The sequence below is a fragment of the Gorilla gorilla genome, chromosome 14, assembly GCF_029281585.2.
Source record: "Gorilla gorilla gorilla isolate KB3781 chromosome 14, NHGRI_mGorGor1-v2.1_pri, whole genome shotgun sequence".
NCBI classification, from domain to species: domain Eukaryota; kingdom Metazoa; phylum Chordata; class Mammalia; order Primates; family Hominidae; genus Gorilla; species Gorilla gorilla.
Window position 1 is genome coordinate 69,233,009 of NC_073238.2, and position 16,791 is coordinate 69,249,799.

General features: G+C 34.7%; 1 long non-coding RNA gene across 1 annotated transcript; it reads right to left on the reverse strand.

Moving 5' to 3' along the window:
- Positions 1-5,650: 5,650 nt before the first annotated feature.
- On the reverse strand, positions 5,651-15,849 carry LOC129526269 (uncharacterized). The gene is made up of 3 exons (XR_010130668.1): positions 15,751-15,849; positions 5,984-6,121; positions 5,651-5,725 (listed from the first exon to the last, which is right to left on the reverse strand). It is a non-coding gene; the product is annotated as an uncharacterized lncRNA (long non-coding RNA).
- Between the last annotated feature and the right edge of the window lie 942 nt (positions 15,850-16,791).

A 16,791-nucleotide genomic window follows, 5' to 3' on the forward strand; every position in this document is an offset into this window, starting at 1 on the left:
TTAAGTATTTCCATTTCCCTTTATCCTGCCTGTCTGTGTGTGTTTTTCCCTTTTTATCATATAAGAATAATGATGTTGGCTAGTGCTTCAACGTAGGCTTTGGGTAGGGCTGTAATTACATTGACGTCAGCTAATTATAATTTGATAACTGATGGACAGGAAGAACAGTGAGAAACAAGAGGGATGAGCTGTGCTAGATATTTTTATTTTCTATCTCAGATCCAGTCCCCAGTGTTTCCCAGTACTTCTTTCCTCCTAAAAGTCATCCTCTATTTAAAGCTTCAAATCAGTTTCCTTGGCTTTTAATTACTGAGTGGGTTCAGAGCTCAGCAATAGCTGCATTCTCTGGGTTTAGGGCTGGAGTGGTAACAGATTTGCATGGCTGCTACATCCTGAATGTTTCAGCATCCCATGTCACTTCTCTTAACCCTGCCTACATATATGGAAAAGCCTCTTCCTTTAACTTTTTAAATAACCTTTTGAGAGTACCATCTGTTTTCTGATCATCTCTAACAGATAACAGCTGTTCTGATGCAGCTGTAACAAAATTGTTTGCTAAATAATTTTTAAAAGTTCAAGAAGCTGTTCTTATGAATTACATCACATGTGCACTATACATCTCTGAACTTCATAATGTCTCCAAATCATGTCCTATTTCTTTCCCCTTGCTTCCCTCTCTAACCCTTGGCCAGCATTTCTCCACACTATACTCAAAAGATTCTCTCCACACCTTTGATCCCAGTGCTGCTGGAGTCAAGGATGTGGTGAATTTGTAGCTCAGGAGTGGAGTGAGGATGTTTCTTAGGTATATGACATGACAATTTTAAAAAAGTAAAAACTTAATTTTTCAAGGTCTGAACAAAGGGATCCCAACATCAATTGTGTCTGCGTCAAAGTGGCCACATCCAAATGTCATGTACTATACTTACAGGTATTTCAGTATATTAATATCCAGGACCATGAATAGCTAGGCTAACTTCTATTATACATACTATAAAATCAACAAAAGGAAGGTTGCAGCCTTCAATTTTAGAATGTAAGTTTCTCACGGAGAGTGGAATGGCGAGAGGGTTTTTTCTGATGAGAATACATTTTCTTCATGGATTCTCTGCTGCTGTGCAAATCCATCATATCACCTTTTTAGTCCTAGAAATGCCTTTATTTACTTTTCAATGTTTATTTGATCTGAACAGCTTGAAATTCACAAGCATTTGGTCAAGTATACACAAGGAAAAACAAATTTAGAATCAGTGAATAAAAACAGCGAATATAAACTTTTATAAAGCTGCAGATATGGGTTGAATCTGGATCAATTCTGTTTTGTAAAAGTTTATAACTATTTGTCACTGTCTTTAAAACAAATATAAGTAAACATTTATTTTCCATATTTATTATCAAACTCTACATCTGTATCTTTCAGGTGAACTTACAAGTTTTGTCTCTAAAACGTGTGATTTATAGAAACATGACACAAATGTGTGCTTTGTAAGCTGACAGCTGACTGGCTTAAAGTTAGGGCTTGATGATACAGAATTTTTGCACCAGAGTTCTAAGTCCTAGCTTGACTTTTCTTTCTTCAAATATTTTCCATCTTTTAATATACAAGTCCAGCTTTGAGGCACAGAGTGATGATAACAACATTATAGGCATAACGACTTCATTGGAATCTTTTCGTTACAGTGTTTGAGGCAAAGTTTTTTTTTCATAGATGCCATTAAAATCAATTCATGTTTCTGTGTAAGGTTAAAGTGGCCTTTGAATTGACTCCGAATAACACTGAAATGGAAAGTTGATCTCGATCCATCTTTTTAAACATAACGTTTTTTGTGCTGTCTTTGATCTCTTTTTTATCTTTTTTTTTTAGAGTTCTGCATTTGTAAACCATTTTCCTTGGTGCTTGATTTGACACTTTCATAAAACCTAAAAAAAAAACTGCTACAATAGAGAAATAACTGCCAGAAACTTTTTTTTCTTCAATGTTGCCATGTTTTCCCCCCTCAATAATCCAAACTCACCCTTGTTCATAACATCTCTCTCTCTCTCTCTCTGTCTCTCTCTCTCTTTCTCTATCTTAGTCGCTCTTGTTCTCACTCCATCACTTCAGTAGGATTTGACTTCTGTGGGGAACAAAGTAAAAATGTCATCATGATTGAGTCTTATGGAAAAATGAGAAACATATTTATTATCTAGATTAATCCCCTCTTGGTAGTGTTCCAGTTAAATTTAGAGCAAATGAGTAAACCAATATTCATTAAAATTCAATACATGCATGAGATAGGTTGACTAAGAACTATTAATAAACATTTCTTTCTATTACAATTGTTTGAGTTTGAGGGCTAGTACTGTAGTATTAATTGTTAATTTTTCTTAGGATTCATGCTGACATTTGGAGGAATTTTCACCTGATTGGTACTTTTGCAAATGTTGACACAGCATATAGGAATCCTTCAATAAAATTATATATTGATGTATGCAATTATATTGTAGCTATATTAATCATAACATCATGTATGCATAATAATGTATTCATTTTATATAAATGAGTTGTCAATCACACACATGATTTTATCTCTTATGATTTCACAAAACTTTGTTTATTTTTTAATAATATTAATCACATGAAATACGGTAATCATAGTGTGGTAGTTATCAGGAGTGTGAGTTTTAACAGCTGGTAATTTTCTTAACTCAATAGGGCCTTATTTCTCTTATTTATCAAAAGGGAATAATGATTCTGGCTGTATGGGTTTATGATTACATTTAAATATTAGGTTGGTGCAAAATAAATTGCAGTTTTTGTCCTTAAAAGTAATGTCAAAAACCGCAATTACTTTTGCACCAAGCTCTAATACATGATATATGTAGTCAATTTATGCAAAATTCCTTACACATACTAAGCGCAAACCAAATGGTAGCAGTCATGATGGTGGTGGCAGGAGCAGCGTTTGTTTAATTTGTTCTTTTTGTCTTTTCAGCTGTTCCCAAGTGTCATTTAGACATGAAGGAGGCCTACAATAAAATAGTATGCTGAATGTTCTGAAATATGTTTCTTATTGCTGCTTTAACAAATCACCACAAACTTAGTGGCTTAAAACTACAACACTTTAGCATCTTAGATCTCTGGGTGTTAGCAGTTCAAAATGAATCTGACTGGACTCAAATCAAGGTGTTGCCTGGATTGTGTTCCTTTTTAGGATGCCTAAGCGGGAATCTGCTTCCTTGCCTTTTCCAGCTTCTAAAGGCTGCCTACACACCCTGGCTCCTGTGGCCTTCCTCCATTTTCAAAGCCAAAAGACTTGTAACTCTCTGTGCTTTTTTTTAATAGTCATATCTTCCTCTGACGCTCCCTTCTGCTTACCTCTACCACTTTTAAGGGCTCTTGTGATTTTATTGAGGCCACCCTCAATGATCCAGAAGAATCTCCTGATCTCAGGATCTGTAACTTAATCACATCTGAAAATTTACTTTGCTTTGTGACATATTCATGGGTTTTGGGAATTAAGACATGGTCATTGTTGAGGGATAATTATGCCTAGCTCAAGAGACATCCATCTTTCAAAATAGACCTTATACTGTCTTCTGGTTAATAAGATAGCTCTCTTCACTAATGAACTTTGTAAATTCAAAATATGTAAATGACAGGCATATATAATTTAAAGAATTATAACAAAAGGAAAACACCTACCACTCAGGTTAAGAAACACAACATTGTAAGTATATTTAAAGACTGCTGTATAGTCCTAACTAATGCAATTTTGCTTTGTTACTCAGACCTAGAAGCAATTAGTATGCTAAATTTAGCAATATAAACATTATTTTTATTTTTTCTAGTATACACACACAAATACATAAAAGATGTATTTTATTTGTTTTTTCCTATCTTCGAGCTTATATAAATTTGTTTTTGAGTAATATGATTTTCAACATTCATCTATATTGATACACATAGCTGTATTTTATTTAATGGTAGCATAATATTTTTGTAGAATACATTGTAATTTATTTATCTTTTCTAATATTGATGAGCATTTGGGTTTTTTTTATTCCCTTGTTATGATCTACAATATCACTTCAAACTTACTTATGAACAGCTCCTGGTATTCATGAGTGAATGTTCCTCAGAGAAGATGTCTAGTATTAGAATTGGTTAATGGAAATAATGGCATTGCTTAGCATCCTTTCCAACATTTGGTTTTGTCAGACATCTTAACTTTTGAAATGTACTGGATATTAATCTGCACTGGGATTTTAATTGTACTTATTTTTATATAATGATATGGTACACTGCATGCTTTTTGCTTCTGCATTTTCTTTCCTTTGAAATATCTGTTTATGGATTTTGCCTGTTGTACATACTTTGCTTATTTATTCAAAAAATTATTTATAAATTCTGGATACTAATATTTTATCAGATACCAGCGTTTTAAATACATATTCTTAGTCTGAAACTCATCTTTTTATTCTCTTCCCTAATAAAAGATCATAAAGTCATTTCCTTGTATTTTAAGCTTCTGCTTTTAAAATTTAATCTTTGCTTATTGCTGGAAGCCCACAAAGGCAGGATAGACACTACAAAATATCTTATTATTCTTACCCACCAGAGAAACCTTAGGATTTCAAGGCTTGCCTATTAATTTGATTTGTGGGAGATAAAAAAATGAAGATTTCTGATTGGAAGTGTATATAGATATTTTGCAGTCATCTTTTCAAAGCTTAATATACAGAATGCCATGCTACAATGTGTTAAGTCAAGTGACGTGAGTTAGTGACAAGCTCTGCAAAATCAGTCAATGGAGTCATCAGCACAAAGATTATAATGTCCTATGAATGGATCAGTTCACCAATGTAAATTTGTAAGGAGGCTGAGAAGAAACATCCAAAGAGAGACAAAAGAGAAGAGTCAAAAAAGCCTAACACTGAGGAAGTTAAGGGAATTTTTATTTCAAGAAGGAGGTTATAGCTTACAACATCAAATACTCCCTGAAGAATAGAAATATTCTTTTGACATAACAAAAATAAAAAAAAATAAGTAAAAGTTTTGCTAAGAGCTCGCTCAGTGGATGAATAAGGAATAGAATTTGTAATGCAATGATCTAAACAGTAAATGGAAAAAGAGGAAGCAGATGCAGGGATTTTGGATGTATGGTTTTTTTTTTTCCCAAGAAGCTCAGCAATATTAGGGAATAGAGATAGAGATAAAACTGGAGAGGCTTGAAGTTAAAGAACAGATGGGAGAGGCATGAGGATTTTTCAAAAATGCAAGTAGAAAAAGAGAGAAAGACTAGAAAAAATAAAATAAGGTCTAAGAATTGAAATGAAATTCCTGAAGTAGCATTTATAGGATTCAGAGAACAGGTAGAGGAGTTAGCTTCAATCAGGATGATATATTTATTATCATAATGAGAGAAAGAAATTAGTTATAATACACTGTCACTTTTGTAGATGGGATGTCAGGAATTTAAAGGAGTTCTTATCTGAGTACTTTATTATTTCTGTGAAGTAGGAGACAAGATTTTCCGCTAAAAATGAGTGGAAAGGTAATAGAGTAGGATGGTAGAGATAAGAAATGGTTTGATTAGGTATTATGGAAAATGGAGAAAAATCTTATCAGAACTGAGAAGAATTGAAAAGCCGTGTAAATGGCCCCATTGTGGTCAGAGAACATTACTTTGTGGAAGCAATTTTCTGAGGGTTTTGTGATTTTTCTCCAGTCAGATTCAACTGCCTAGGTATAAGCACAAAGACATCAGTCAGTTGAATTGCTCTAGCTTAGGGTTTGCTAGCTGGGTTCAAATAAGTAGACAATTGAATTGAAAAATTTCGTAAAGACTTAGTTGAAGAAACTGAGAAGCTTTGTAGGCTCAAAAGGAAGAGAATGAAGCTTAGGTAGAAAGAAGACCTTACATATAGTTGATTGTATATCACAGGAGTGAATCCAAGTTAGCCTGATGAAATAACGTGCAAACTTATTGCATGCACTTACCCATCTTTGTCCACTTCAAGGAAGCACTGAAGATTAGGAAGTACTAAGGACACGGATATAACTTTCCTGTCAATTTGTGTGATTTTCTTATCACGCTCTTTCTAAAGTCATTCAGATGGAAGAGTATTTTGTCCACATCTAGAAAAAGCATCAAGAGACAGTTTCTAAACTCTTAGCTTCTTTTCCCTTGGATCACTAATTAATGCGATATTGTTTCCCGAGTTCTTTCTTTTGCAGGTTTCTTATGCGACATTTTTAATCTGGTGTTTTCAAGCTCATATAACCAAGGATAAACATTAAGGGATAATACAATTTTTTAGAAAATCATTTACCCCTTTGATCCACAAACTCTTACAAGTTTAAATCAGATGAATGTCACTTTTGACATTTCTTAGTGAGATAAAATATATGCATCACATTTTGGTCATTTATTCGGATCCAGTACATTTTCTGCTTTTCTCTAAAGCCCTTCCCTTGTTGAATTTTAGTTTATTAATATAGTGATTCAGAACTCACTAGAAGACACAGGTAAGTGTTGGAGACTTTACAAAAAATTGTTAAGTTGGCTTGCATAGCACTGCAAAGTTTGTTAAGAGAGAATGCAGGTCATTGCACTGCTGGGAAACTTGGGAAGCAAGAGCAAAAGATTTCACTAATATTGCCCTTCAAAGTCCTTATCTAGGTGATCATAAGTATTCTGCAGGACCATGCTCCTGCTGTTATACATCAAACACCTTCAGATTATGGTCCATTGTTCTGATTGTTGCAATTTTTATTGTATAAGAATGGAAGCAATTCTGGTCTTATTTTTATATTCTTGCCCAGATTCTACTCCATCCATGTAAACACAGACACGTAATGAAACTGTATAATCACCCTGGGGTTAAAAATACTCTCTCTTCATCTTTGCTATTGATTGTAAAATATTGAGTACTTTTATCTGGAGACATTCTGTTCTTAGCATACTGGTCACAGAAGGTTATCTTTAAAATCCCCTTTAAATTTCCCAAATTAATGTTCTGTTTAGTGAGCACCTGCCAGCTTTGATGCAGTTATGGGATTAGACATTTTTGAATGATTTTTTGACTCTGAAGGTTGTTCGCATGCTGTTACCAAATCTGGCTGTATTTCAGCTCCAGCATCTTCAATTTCATAAAGGATTTGCTGTGAACCCAATAAATGTTTTCATGTGATTTTATAATTATCATACTTAGAAACTGCCTTTATTAGAGCTTGGCACTTTCTTGCATATAACACTGCTGCTCCTGTAATTGACTTTAACCAAGGCAGTAATAATCCATGATATTTCCTTGAAGGTGAGCTTGGCAGCAGGGAGGCTCTTTATTATAGTTTTTTGTCTTTGATAAACCTGATAAGATAAATAAAAGCTTATTTAACTTATAGATATCAAATTAAATTCCATAATGAGACAAAGTTAATTCAACATCCATATGTTGTAACATGTTATGACAATTCCATTGAAGAGGGAACTAAAGCTGATCAGAGAGAAAACATTAAGAAATAGCCACTAAGTTAATGACAACAATGCCTTGTACATATCTCAAATAATCTGAATATCTTATTTTCATAGAGTTTTTGACAAAGAAGGTCTGGCTCATTTTGTAATATAGAAGAATCATTCACCTGGAGGCAAATGCTCTCAGAATCAATCCATATAATATTTCCCAATAAACAATGAATAAGTTAAAACAAATATATACTTTATGTTATAAGCAAAGAAGCATATATACCTACTTGAAAACTGTTAAACTTAGGTATAAATCAAGAATTCAAATTACAACGTTATTGTTGTTTGAGCATTTTATTTCTTATATAACTAAAAAAAGACTTTTTTTTTTTTTTTTTTTTTTTTTTTTACTTCTGGCATACATGTACTGAATGTGCAGGTTTGTTACATAGGTATACATGTGCCATGGTGGTTTGCTGCACCCATTAACCCGTCATCTAGGTTTTAAGCCCTGCGTGCATTATTTGTCCTAATGCTCTCCCTCCCCTTGCACCCCACCCCACGACAGGCCCCAGTGTGTGATTTCCCCTCCCTGTGTCCATGTGTTCTCATTGTTTAACTCTCACTTACGAGTGAGAACGTGCAGTGCTTGGTTTTCTGTTCCTGTGTTAGTTGGCTGAAGATGATGGTTTCCAGCTTCATCCATGTCCCTGCAAAGGACATGAGCTCATTCTTTTTTTATGGCTGCATAGTATTCCATGGTGTATATATGCCGCATTTTATTTATGCAACCTATCATTGATGGGCATTTGGGTTGGTTCCAAGTCTTTGCTATTGTAAATAGTGCTGCAATAAACATACATGTGCATGTGTCTTTATAGTAGAATGATTTATCATCCTTTGGGTATATACCCAGTAATGGGATTCCTGGGTCAAATGGTATTTCTGGTTCTAGATCCTGGAGGAATTGCCACACTGTCTTCCACAATGGTTGAATGAATTTACACTCCCACCAACAGTGTAAAAGTGTTTCTATTTCTTCACATCCTCACCAGCATCTGTTGTTTCCAGACTTTTTAATGATTACCATTCTAACTGGCATGAGATGATTTCAAATTGTGGTTTTGATTTGCATTTCTCTAATGACCAGTGATGATGAGCTTTTTTTCATGTTTGTTGGCCACATAAATGTCTTCTTTTGAGAAGTGTCTGTTCATATCCTTTGCCCACTTTTTGATGGGGTTGTTTTTTTTCTTGTAAATTTGTTTAAGTTCCTTATAGATTCTGGATATTAGACCTTTGTCAGATGGATAGATTGCAAAACTTTTCTCCCATTCTGTCGGTTGCCTGTTCATTCTGATGATAGTTTCTTTTGCTGAGCAGAAGCTCTTTAGTTTAGTTAGATCCCATTTGTCAATTTTGATCTCTGTTGCAATTGCTTTTGGTGTTTTTGTCATGAAATCTTTGCCCATGCCTATGTTCTGAATGCTATTGCCTAGGTTTTCTTCTATGGTTTTTATGGTTTTAGGTTTTATGTTTAAGTCTTTAATCCATTTTGAGTTAATTTTGTATAAGGTACGAGGAAGGGGTCCAGTTTCTGTTTTCTGCACATGGCTAGCCTGTTTTTCCAGCACCACTGACTAAATATGGAATCCTTTCTTCATTGCTTGTTTTTGTCAGGTTTGTCGAAGATCAGATGGTTGTAGATGTGTGGTGTTATTTCTGAGGCCTCTGTTCTTTTCCATTGGTCTACATATCTGTTTTGGTACCAGTACCATGCCAGGGACCTCCCTCCCCCAGCCAAGAGAAATCGTGAGGGACTGTGCTATCCAGCTCAGATACTATGCTTCTCCCATGGTTTTTGCAATCCATAGACCAGGAGATTCCCTTGTGTGCCGACGCCATCTATATATATTTCATACTTCTTTTTCAGAGCAGATGGCAACATCAGAGAGAAGGTGTTAATTGACTGTCTCACATTTCTATTGAACTTAGTGGGACTAATTTCCTCCTATTTGCCTTTTGCAAGGTTCCTGTTGCCTTTAACTTATAGCAAAAAGTTTGCTTTTTCAACTATGGATACTGAGTTCTCCTCAAAACTGTCATCTGCAATTGAAATTAATATTTATCCAGCAGTACAATAAGTGATTAGAACTTAAATAATGTCTTTGCCTTAAGTAGGTTATCTTGAAGAAAAATGACTAAGACAAGTAAGTAAACTGGCAATTGTGATGTGGTTGTGATTGAAAAGTATGATTGGGGTGGTGGGAATAAATAATATGATGCTATGAGTGCATAAGGGATATATTTTTAACACAAGGTTAGTAAAGGTCAGGGGAAGTTTACTAACGATGTGAGGCCTTTACTACATTTTGTAGTAAGAGTCCAGGCAAGTGAGGGCCATACAGACTAACAAAACATGTAAAAAGATGTAAAGGCCAGTAAGATCAGAGCACATTTGTGTAACAGGGTAGTTAGTAGATGGCTGTACCTTTCATTGTGATAGGAATTAATACATTGTATAGTAAATTTGTTTAAAATCCATAAGCTTGAAAATACTTAAAATGGAGACTCATTGAGCCTCAAATCCCATAATGCTATGTTCAAACTAGGAAAAAGAATGCAGAAAAGTTGTACCTATTACCAACATAAGTATTTAAATTAATCACATCTATATGTTTATTACTTTCCAGTCACATTATTTTCTGTCCTCTATGAAATAGCCATCTCAATCTTATACTCATTTCACTCATGCTGTTTCTTTCCAGCTTCTATCTAGTAAACAATTGCCACTTCTTTTTGAAAATACATATACAATATATTTTCTAGACTCTATCTCATTTTTTAGCTTTTAACTCTCAGAGATGAGTGCTTTGTTGATTCTCTTTCTCCATGTCTTTTTTTTCTTACCAAGTATAAAAGGACAGGATTTATAATCATGCTGCTGCCCCATAGACATTAACCTAGGCACTGAGGATACAGAGTAGAATATTTTGAAAAACTTTACTTTTTTACACCTCCAAACATGAGGTGTAAAGTGAGGAATATATTCAAGTCACTGAAGGAGCCTTAATAAATTCTATTTAAAAAATTTCATTCTTATTTTGAGCTTTTAAAAATTCTTATGCTTGGAGTTCCTTGCTTATAAAAGTCTATTAAGCTAATGAGGTTGGAATTTGGAAAAATAATCCAAGTTATATTCATCTACACTCATTTATTTAAGACTGCGCCACACTTTTGGAGCCACAATTTCTGCATTGCACATGTATTTGTGGAGCTATGCTCAAAGGGTCATAAACTTAGATGGTAAATAATAGGTAGAAATGACAATTTGGAGTAAACATTTAAAGGTCACAATCTAACATTTATTTTTGGATTAGCATGTAGTAAGAAGTCACTGGAAGTCTGTGAAGAAAGAGGTAACTTGAATCGCCAATTTAAGTATGTTTGTAAAATATGATAAGCAAAGGGAAGCTGAACCTTTGAAAACTTAAAAGACAGAGACAATGATAACCCTTAACTAGCAAAAAAAATCTATCAATTAAAGAGCTATAGTAGGTGTATGAAAAGAGCATGAGATAACATCTGAATTCCAAAAAGATTTCAATTTTAATCCCAGGATTTTCATTTATATGAGGTGTTCCTATGTACAAGTTAGGTTAATACTATGAGCTTGCTTTCTAATATATAAAACATATTCAGTATATTGCATAGTTAATATTACTGTGAGGTCATATATATTCAAGAAATGGGGGGAGCTTTATTATTATTTTGTTTTCAGTGTTGTTAGTAATAATAATAATGGGACATGCTAAGAACTATTGAAAATATAAAAGTCATGAACTTTGTGCATTTTTTTACACTTAAAATCTACTGTAAAGACAACACAAATAAAACATCCAACCCCAATAAAAATATTTTCCAGTCAATGACATTGTAATGATTCCTATTTGCACCCAGGCCATACCTTATACATTGATTTTCTCTATAAACTGTAGCAATCTAAAAAGGGAGCATTTCCTCTGTTCTACAGGGGAGAAAATTTAAGTTTAGGGAGATAAAGTATTGTGCATAAGGCCACACAACTATGCTGGGAGTCTAGGATTTGAAAAGAGACCATCTCCCTTCACAGCCCACCCCTTTCCATTATAACGCATGCCTAAAATAATGATTTTGTTTAAATATTACTCTTTAATGTCTTCTCTATTCTCACCTAAGTTAAAGTCCTATTTCCTTTTACACTTGCTGTAGCAAAACACTTTTAAATGATTCCACACCTTTAATTTTCTCTTCATTGAGTTCTTTCTGTACCTATTTGAAAGATGCCTGGCACTGTTATAGGCACTGGAAATACATAAATTAATTTGTTCCAGCAGTCTTATAATAGAGGAGTCATTTGACTATTAGTGACAGAGGGAAAAATATTTGGATGTGAGAGGGTGATAAGTTTGATAAATAAAAATTGAACAGGTTAAGGGTATTGAAAGTTATAAAAAAGTTATAATGGGTTGCGTAGTTATACTAAAGTTTGGTAGTAATAGAGTAGTGTGGCTAAAGCAGTATTTTAGAGAGAGAGACAGGCAATAATGATGGAGAGATAGTAGAGACTACACAGAAGGCCTTGAAAGACCAGAATGAGAATTATGGCTTTTTCTCTAAGTGAGACAAGAAACCAGTACAAAGTAATAATTAGAAAAGTGACAAAATCTGGCCTCTGTTTTAGCAAAGTCACCCTGTCTCTTCTGTTCTCATTCAAAACATAGCTGATTACATTTACAAGGCAGAGCACCAATCAGGCTACTTGCCCACTCTTAAGCCCAAAACGTCTCATCCTTACATTCCAATGGCTTTAGTTTCTATTTAGAAATAGCAATGGTGGTGTTGGTAGTAGTCGTAGTAGTAATATTCATAATTGTAATAACAGTCTCTACTTCATGAGTACTAACCCTATGGATCTCTTGATTTATAGGATACTCATTCTTTCACAAATTTTGTTCTTCTAAAGAATCATTATTCATGATTCTTATGAAATGATTCATAAGAATCATTATGAGATGTAATGGAATATCCATTTACATCTCAACAGGTATTGATGTTCCAGAAAATAGTTTTGAAAATTATATTCTACAGAATTAATATAAAATTCTTTAGTGTACAAGTCACATTTTTAAAATTTATTCATGCCACATTTTTTTCTATTTGTGGATGGTCTTTTTTTTTAAATTCAGTTTCCATAACTAAATTATATCTGTTCTTCAAGACTTGTTCAAATCCTACTCTCTCTAGGAAGTCTTTCTTGATTTTACTTCATGAAAAGAATCACTTTCTCTTGTGATCTTCTATTGATGTTGATTCATATCTTTCTTAACAGCACTTATCATTTACTATATTCTATTCTACTCTATGTATGCATTAACCTTTCTTATTTCTAGTGCAAGGATCTGTGAGGGAAGTCTCTTTGCCTAATTCATGTTTATGTCTAACATAGTGTCTTAAACACAGTAGAAAATAAAGGGCTATGTCAACAGTCAGTTTATTTTTAATTTGGTCATATCTATTCCAATTACATGTATCATTTATTTCCATGATTCAGTTGTAACATCTTTTAAGTAACAACACATTTTTATCCCTTTAATGTGACCCCCCATGTGTCTCAGGTAGACTTCTGTAACATTTTCCTTCAGGTCTTCAAAAGTTGATTGACTGAATGGTTGATTAACCCTACAGGTTGGAGGAATTTGCCATTGGGTTAAAAGATTTAAATCATCCCTAGAGCTCAATTCTGAAAAAAAGATTTCTTAGTTTCATAGTGTTTGTGAAACGCCATGTACACTGACTAGAGAAAGAGAGATAGTGAGGCCAGGCTCAAGGCCATTCTCCAGCGGCTCTCTAAGAAGCTGAGAATCCACAACTGGGGTCAGAAACTTTAATATCTGCTATCATGGTTTTTATTGCTATGGCATGTTTTGATACACTCCAGAGGGAACTGTCATCTTATCTTGCTTATTCCACAGGCTGGGAAATAGGCTTGTAGAGGATGTTGAAATAAGATGAAGAGATGAAATACAATCTCCATTTCATTTAGTCTTAGAAGATTGTGTGAAGTATGAAGGTGTAATATCCTGATAAACCAATTATGAAAATATAAGTGAGTTGAAAAAATTCAATTAATTATAGCATATAAACATATTTTAGCTTTGATATTTTTAAATGTTACTTATCTTATACAAATTAATACTGTGTACCAAACAAGCTAGATAACAATCTAAAATCAAAGTAATATGTTTTCATAAAACTCTACATCTAATAATTGTAAAAATACCCTACATTTCAATAATGAAGATTCTACCAAGTTGCAAATAAACATTAGATAAATGACATGGAAAATGCCAATGCATGGTTTAGGCAGACCAAGGACAAATCATTTTAAGTTCAAATATTATCTTGCTTTTTAAATTGTATATTTTTATAATAGTACTATTTGCTCATCAATTGCTATACATCTATGCTTGGCACTTTAATACTTGTCTGCTGCCTGAAACTCTAAGACTTATTTGAGATTCAGCCAAATAAACACTAAATAATTCACTGTCAGGCTTCCTGCAGCTTGGAAGGAGTGAAAAACTAGAACAAGAGACTAACAGACATAAATTAAGGAGAAAATGAGAAATTCAAGATTCACTCTAGAGCACAGGTATAAGAGCACAGATAAAATAAGAAATTGTATTCAAAGCTATATAGAACAAGGGGAGAAGGATGAAATTTTTGTTCATGTAGTAAAATAATAACATATTTTAATAATGTTAGTCTGCAAAAATATTGTAAGTAGTGATATGTTTTTCCTTAAAATCACTTGTGCTTGCAAGTCCAGTAAGAGGAAAGTAAGAGTTTTGTGCAATGTAAGAACCATAACTCAGTTAGTTATTTCAAAATCTAATGCAAATGTCTTAATGATCTTTGAATCAGGAAGAAAAGATAGAAGGTATTTAATTTGACAGAAGTAAGATTAGCAAAAAGCAGTTTTGCTAGTGTTACATTGGGAAGTGACTGGCTGGGACATAAGCCGGAAAGTAACTGGAATCTTGAAACACCTTTTCTTTTCTGTTTTTTGTTTTGTTTTGTTTTGTTTTTGAGATGAAGGCAAGCTTGTAAGTCTCTTTGAATAATGAACTTTGGGCTTGTTTATCTGATCTATGATGATGCTTCATCTTGAACTTATTTATCCTAGTCACATAAAGTCTTTTTCATTTAGTTTTCTGATATCTTACTATTTGTAATTCATTAAACTATTGCTTTATAAATATTAACTAACTTTTTTGAAACCTGTAGAAAATAGGAATAATTCTTCTCTCTTATAATAAAACTCATTGACTGCTGTTTTTATTCTTATTCACACTGATGCCTTTCATTTTTGGAAAAAAGCAAACTAAATAAATATATAAATAAAGTACCAGTGTGTCTCAGGATAAAATTGGAAGAATAAAAGATAACTGAGTGGCCCATCTTTGCTTGTCTCTTGTATGAAATGGAAATTTCTCACATTTATCATTGTAATTTAGGATACTAAATGATACTTTGTTATGTCCAACAGAAACTTTTTATAATATAGCTTTTCTTTTCTTTTCTTTTTTTTTTTTTTTTTTTGAGACGGAATCTTGCTCTGTCGCCCAAACTGGAGTGCAGTGACGCGATCTCAGCTCACTGCAACCTCCACCTCCCGGGTTCAAGTGATTCTCCTGCCTCAGCCTTCCGAGTAGCTGAGATTATAGGCGTGCACCACCATGCCTAGCTAATTTTTGTGTTTTTAGTAGAGACGGGGTTTCATCATGTTGGCCAGTCTGGTCTTGAACTCCTGACCTCAGGTAATCCACCCACCTCGGCCTCCCAAAGTGCTGGGATTACAGGCGTGAGCCACCGCGCCCGGCCTAATATAGCTTTTCTTTTAAGTATTATGGTTCAGAATTTTGTATCTGCTTCTAGAAAGATAGAATAATATTCATCTACCCTCCTCTCTTTAAGATTTATACTCCTAATTTAAAAGGAAACAAAAATAAAAATGGAAAAAGGAAATTTTTTTTGTATTTTTCTAACTTTGAAATTATTCAATAACAGTTATTTCTTTTAATTTTGAAACATATTTTTAAACTAAAATTATAAGTAAGGGATCATGAGGCAGAGCAAGATGGGTAAATAGAAGCATTCACCAATCATTCTTCCAGCAGAACCATAAAATTTAACAACTGTCCACACAAAAACACATCTTCACAAGAATCAAAAATCAGGTGAGCAATCACAATACCTGGTTTTATCTTCATATCACAGAAAGAGGCATTGAAGACATTAGTAAAGGCAGCCTAAAATTGCCAATGCCACCTTTTCCCCATCTCCTGGCAGTGGCCCTGGCCCCATGGTGTGGAGAGAGAATCTGTGTACTTGGTGAAGGAGAATGCAGTGATTGTAGGACTTCACATTGGAGCTCAGTGCTGTTCTGTCACAGTGGAAACTAACAGAGGGCAGAATTCAGCCTGTATGCATGCAAGGAGCATTTATACCAGCCCTCACCAGAGGGGAATCACCCACTCCAGCAGTCAAAATCTGAGTTCTGGCAAGCCCTGCTACCACCACAGGCTAAAGTGCTGTGGGGTTCTAAATAAACTTGAAAGGCAGTCTAAGCCAGAAGGACTGCAATCACCGGGCACGTCCTGGCGCTGTGCTGGGCTTGAAGTGGAATTGGGGGCATATGACTGAGTGAGACACCAGCTGGAGCAGCCAAGGGAGTACTTGCCTTACCCCTCACCCAACATCAAGAACCACAGCTTGCAGCTCCAGGCAAAACTCCGTCTCTTCACTTGAGAGGAGAGAAAAGAGGATTTTGTCTTGTGACTTGGATATCAGCTCAGCCACAGTAGGATAGGGTACCACACAGAAGTTCTGAATCCTCCATTCTATGCCCTAGCTCCTTGATGACATTTGTAGACACATCCTGGGCCAGAAGGGAAGTCACTGCCTTGAAGGGAAGGACCCAGTCCTGGCAGGATTTATCATCTCATAACTAAAGAGCCCTTGGGCTTTGAATAATACCAGCAATACCCAGGCAGTACTCACTGTGAGCCTTGGGTGAAAGTCAGAGATGTGGTGGCTTCAGGTGTGATCCAGCACATTTTCAGCTCTGGTGGCTACAGAGAGAGATTTCTTCAGTTTGAGAAAAGGTGAAGGAAGAGTAAAGGAGACTTTGTCTTGGAGCTTAGGTACCAGGTCAATCACCATGATTGACCAGCTGGCCCTTGGGGTCCCTGATTCCAGGCCTTGGCTCTTGGACAGCATTTCTGGACCTACCTCG